The sequence below is a fragment of the Stegastes partitus genome, unplaced genomic scaffold (assembly GCF_000690725.1).
Source record: "Stegastes partitus isolate 25-593 unplaced genomic scaffold, Stegastes_partitus-1.0.2 Scaffold962, whole genome shotgun sequence".
In the NCBI taxonomy this organism is placed as follows: Eukaryota; Metazoa; Chordata; class Actinopteri; family Pomacentridae; genus Stegastes; species Stegastes partitus.
Window position 1 is genome coordinate 96354 of NW_007578693.1, and position 5810 is coordinate 102163.

The following is a 5810-nucleotide window of genomic DNA, read 5'->3' on the forward strand; positions in this document are numbered from 1 at the left end:
GGGTCCAAAGGAGGATGAAAACAAAAACGTAATCCACTTTATTTACACTGTAAAATGTGTGTAATTTAAAATGCACGCAGAAAACCAGGCCAAAACTTAACACGGATGACATTTTGAAATGTTGCAGGAGTGTCAGTGACACGTGGTTTGGAGGGAGCTCACAACGAGACAATAACCAATAACCTTTGCACTTGACAGTCCGAAAACAAACAAAAAAAAATGTTTTTTTAAAATCCTATTACCTCCCACACAGCCTGCTGTTGGCATCAACGTCCTATCACACTTGAACTTGTCTAGATTGTTTTCTCCTGACTAGATCCTTGCTTGTGTTGTATCTGCTCTCAGATGTGCGTCGCTTTGGGTAAAAGCGTCTGCTGAGTCAAACTGTAGAATTGTCCAAGGATGGCTGGATGGTCACCAGTCGTCCCACAGTCCCTGGTTTGATTCATCCATTTCCTGTCACACCGGCACTGTTCTTTAATTCTTAGAGGAAATGATCCCCGTACCCAAAAAGAAAGGAGTACCACAATGGTAATCCCCAGAAACACAAGCTAAACTCAAAATTTATTTTCAACAGGGATAAGATGACGTGTTTCAGATTTTTTACAACAATGCATGTTAAAATGTCAATAACAATGTTTAATGCCATCGTGCTCAGGATTTGTTCATTCATGCACTCGGACTAGCAGAACATGTTCGTGTGACAATGTGGCTCACTGATGTGTTATCACTTCTAGACCACTGCCTCTGTGTTTTATCAGCTCATAAATCTGAATCTCAGTTTGAGTCTGTGTGAAGTTTGGATGATGAATGTGGTCTGGCTTCTTCTCACAGTCTGCTAAATGGGCCGTAGGTGTGAGAGTGAGCATGCATGCATGTCTCTTCATGTTTGTCCTGTGGTGACTCAGTGACCTTTACAGGGTTTAGGCCTTCGGTAGGTTCCAGGCTCAACGCAACCCTCTACAGGATAAAACAGAGTGTAGAAAATGGGCAACAACGGACCTCTGTGGATTTGAGACGCACTCACACAATACCTATTAATAGGAGACACTGAGTCTTTGTTTTGACAATCAGCTGCGGTGTGATCTGCAGGATCCATCTCTCGACTTCTGCGTCTCCGACTGTATGCTAAATGTTTAGCACGGCGGTGACTTGACATTGCCTCGTATAGTGCATGACTTACCTTGTTACCTGAACTCAACATGGTGTTCGGTCATCTTGGGTTTTTAACTGGTAACTTACATTTTAGGAAAACTCTCACTGCACGGTCTGTGCTCAGGTATAGAGGTGTGTCTTAAGTAATTTGATTATAATGGACTTATTCGTGATATTCTAATTATTTGAGATGCACTTTTAGACCTTGATACTTGCCACTAATCCCAGCACTCATGACTAGTTTAGAATACAGTAAGTGTGAGGGGATTTCTGCTGCGACTGCTCTGGACAGTGGACCCATGGTGCAAGATAAGTGTCCAAAGGTCACACATAGGTCTCTTCAAAGTAAACTGTTGTTCCTCGTCTTTGCAGGGCCACAGATTTTTTTGTGAAGGCCCTGGGCTTCTGTGTTAAGCCTAAAGGATAACCTTTGTTGGCAACGTGATGAGCAACGTGAGTAGCATTGAACACCATGTTGATGGGAGCAGATGCAGAATGGCAATGACAAGGATACTGTTCACTTGACATCCTCGGTGGAGCTTCTAATCAGTAAACACTTGTTGCTTTTTAATACAGTCCTTGGGTGTCTGGTTTTCTTTGCACAAGACAATTTCATCCACCTGCTTCCAACTGCTCAAAAGAATGGCCACCCCAAGAGATATCAACCAGTTGTTTTAGTTTTAAATATGACCAATGGTACAATCTACTAGATGCTGGAATAATATTGGAGTGCTTGTGATCTGACTTTAAGGTGACACACATGTAGCATATCTGTTAAGTGCACTGAAAGCTTGAGATACTGAAACAGCTGTATGCACGTGTGAGTGACAGGAGTTGAATTTTTTTGATAAGCTGCATATACTTTCACAGACTGTTTCTTTACAAAAGCAGGTTGTGTCAACACCACTTGTGTGAAATTAAACTGAGGGAGTTCAGTAAAAGTGTTGCGTCTTTTATTGTTGTCATTACGCAGAGGGGATTTTTTTGGACATGTTGCATTGGGCTTGATGAAGATATAATGGATTTACAGTAATTATTATAAAATGTAGTCAATGTCAAGGATGATTATGTCAGTTTTGCCAAAGTATTAAAAAAAAAAATAAATAAAAAAAATGCCCCATATTCAGTCTTAAGAACAGGAAGGAAGCTGATAAAAAAAAAAGCTGATAAAACCATTTTCCTACCCATTTTTGCAGGGGAGCATTAAGGGCTTGCGTAACGAGGTGAAGGAGCAACAAAGTGTCATTAATGTGTTCGTATGTTGAGCCTAAAGTCAAAGTTTTCAGTGGCTCTCTTTTTTTTTTTTTTAGGTTATTTTTTTGGCCTTTGTGCCTTTATTTGAAAGTGCAGTGAGAGAGAGACAGGATAGTGGGGGAGAAGAATGGGGGGAGGACATGTGGGAAAGGGCCATGAGTGGGATTCGAACCCATGACCTCCACATCGGGACTGTAGCCCTGCATATGGGACGCCAGCTCAACCAGGTGAGCTGTAGCGCCGCCCAAGGTGGCTCGCTTTTAACCATCACCATGGTAACTGATGCTGCACTGATGACAGTGGAAGAAAGTGACCATGGCTACACTGTGGACGTGAGCACTGTCAGTGAAAGATTGGCAACTACGAGTCATCTGCCAAGCGGTAAGAATACAAAAACTTTGTCAGAAGAAGCGAAGAGTGACATATCAAATTCAAGCAAAAAGAAGCCATTCTGGACATGTAGGAAGACTTTAACGAACAGTTTGGGGGAGCTAAACAAGCAAGCTCGCCCATAGCCAGGCAACCAAACCTTTTTTTTATTTATTTTTTTTAGAACTTATATTCTTCCCTTTATACTTTTGCTTATTCTAATCATTCTTTGACAAAATACAAAACGACATACCCAAAATTGATGAACCATTTAGAGAAATTTGTGAACTGGATTTGGAAATTGAAGAATTGGATGCTGTGCTGCAACAACGGCTGCCATCTAACGCAGAGATCTGCTGTTTAGGACTATTCTAGGATGCATTAGAAAAAACAGAATTACCACCCTCTGTGAAACAAGGTGTAATAGTCCTCATCCCTAAACATGGGAGCGACTGCTCAACAATCTACGTCCTATTACACGACTTAATACTGATTACAAATTGTTATCTGGAGCTGTTGCAGCTAGATTGAAACAAGGCATACATCAAATAATAGACGAAACACATTCCGGCTTTCTAAAAGGTAGGTCGATTCATAATAACATAGTGAGCAGTAAATGTGTTGTGTTTGATCTGTAACTGGACTGAGATCAAAGGTGAATCTGGTGCTTTATGGAGATGTTCAAAAGTATGGACAGCATAGGTTTTTAAAAAAAACTAATTGTTGAATTTTCAGATACTTTTACAGTTTAAATTTAGTATATCTAAAAGTGTATTTTTTCAACATCTTTCCAAGGATTACATCACAGGCTCCATCAGTGAAGATAGTGTTTGTGAGGAAACCACTCATCCAACAAGGCAGTTGTGTTCTTCGTCTCAGGGTAGACTCTTCTCTGCCTCTTCTGATTGTTGCACCAGTGCAGTGGATCCCCACACACCAAACTGTACCCCTTCGCTTGAGCCTCTTGCCTCATCTCTTCATTGTGGTGCATCATTCTTTCAAACCCCTGCTTTGACCTACCAAAACACCTCACCCAGCCAAATCAACCCTTCAGCAAGCAGTTCCTCTGATCAGCTGCAAGAGTACCCTCTGGAAAGATGCCTTTCCACCAGTCAGCCTTCTGCCTCATCTTTTGAAGGAACGTCTTCACTTGATCCAGCAGAGCCATCTCTGGTTCTGACTTGCCAAAATAAGTCAAGATCATACTACCAAAGCAGCACGCCTGGAAGTCATTCAGCTTCCACCTCAACACATCAGCAGTCTGCTAACTATGACAGCTATCTTTCAGTGATGGCTGCAGTGTCTGATGTGTCCTCTGATGATGAAGAATTGAACCAGGCTATTCTAGCAAGCCTTCACACTGAAAGGTTGGTTTAAAATGTAGCTGTTCTCTAGTTGTTAATTCCAAATGTTGTTAATTATACAAAATAACGAGTTCCAAAAATGGCACTAAGCAACTGGGCTTTATGATGGCAGTGAAGGGTTACCATTCTTGTTTATTCTTGTTTTGTTTTGATTCATATTTGTATGTTTTGACAGTACCATAATGTATTTTTACAATATGCAAAGTCTTCCAAAACCCAGTTATAGTTGAGGATGGTAACATCCAGTCCTATTGAAGAGCTTCCTTGAGGGTTTTTTTTTGTTTCTTTTAAATATCTTTCAAGATTGTTACTCTCAAGGAAAATATTTGAATGACAGATGCTTCTGAGCTTGTGTAAAAACAGTTTGCAGAACCTCACTAAATTATATTTACTAGGTATTATCGACATGACTTAGCACACATTTAGTAGAGTACAAACATAGTTTTTGCAGGAAAAAAAAATCATGCTTAAATTCAAAACAGTCAGTGGTCATGAACAAGCTCTAAGCCTACTGTCCATTTCTACTGATCTTTTTCTTGTTTGTTTCAGATGTACCACTGGATGTTCAGTGCCAGCCACAGATATTTTGGAAGAACTTGCAAAGAAAATAAACCATCTTTTATACAGTCTATGATCAGAGCGGACTTGTGTGGACTTCAGACAGCCAAGTATCCCAGAATGCATTTCGCGCCACCTAGCGGTAAAAGCCGGAGAGAAAACTTTCAACTGTAATACGGGCTTTTTTGTAAATACTGTTGTTATTGTGACACAAACTGTAGTTTTATGATTATTTGAGGCGAGAACGTAGTGGTATAAACGCCTAATATGTGGTCATTTTATCACGATAAAGCCTGTTTAAAATTGTGCTCCGACGATTTCGGAGATGTGTGCGTCCCAGTATGACAGCTGTGTCAGCGCTCCCAGTAGCCGCCGAGAGCCGCCTGATGTCGGCAAGATTTTCTGAAGTCTGCCGCTGGCTCTGACGGTTCCGTAGCGGTTAAACAAGGATATACGTAGTTTTGCGTTTATCTGACGGTGACCGTCAAACCGGGACGCTCACATCTCCAAAATCGTTGCCGGTGTGACAGCTGTGACGACGGGCAGCGGTCGCAGCAGCCGCCGAGAGCCGCCTGATGTCGGCCAGACTTCCTGAAGTCTGCCGCTGACGGCTCCGTGGCGGTGAAACAGGGATATACGTAGTTTAGCGGTCACACTTTGTCCTCACAGTGGAGTTTGTTTATTGCTCACAATCGATTTAAAGTTAAAGTTAATGTTGGAACTTTATATTTTTATTTAGTGTTGTACTCGATCGCTGCCTCAGTACGTCTGAATTATTCTCCTGCTTTCATTACCTGTAGTACAGCCTTGTTCTGTTCCTATGACTGTTACTGTGCATTAAAAATAACATTTAAGCAATGTTTTAATGGAGGGCCAGCTGGATGAACGTCCTCCTGAAAGATGAATATTCTGATATGAATTGCTGAGGCCACAGTTACATTTTCCTCCAACATCTGACCTGTTGATCACTGCTGTCAACAAATTAACGGCTTCAATAAAGATTGCATAACGACCTTAGAAACCTCAACATGTATACATATTATTGATATATATATTAAAACGTAATTCAGCAGAGCTGTGTTCTAGTATTTCATTTAATTTCGTTGTTTT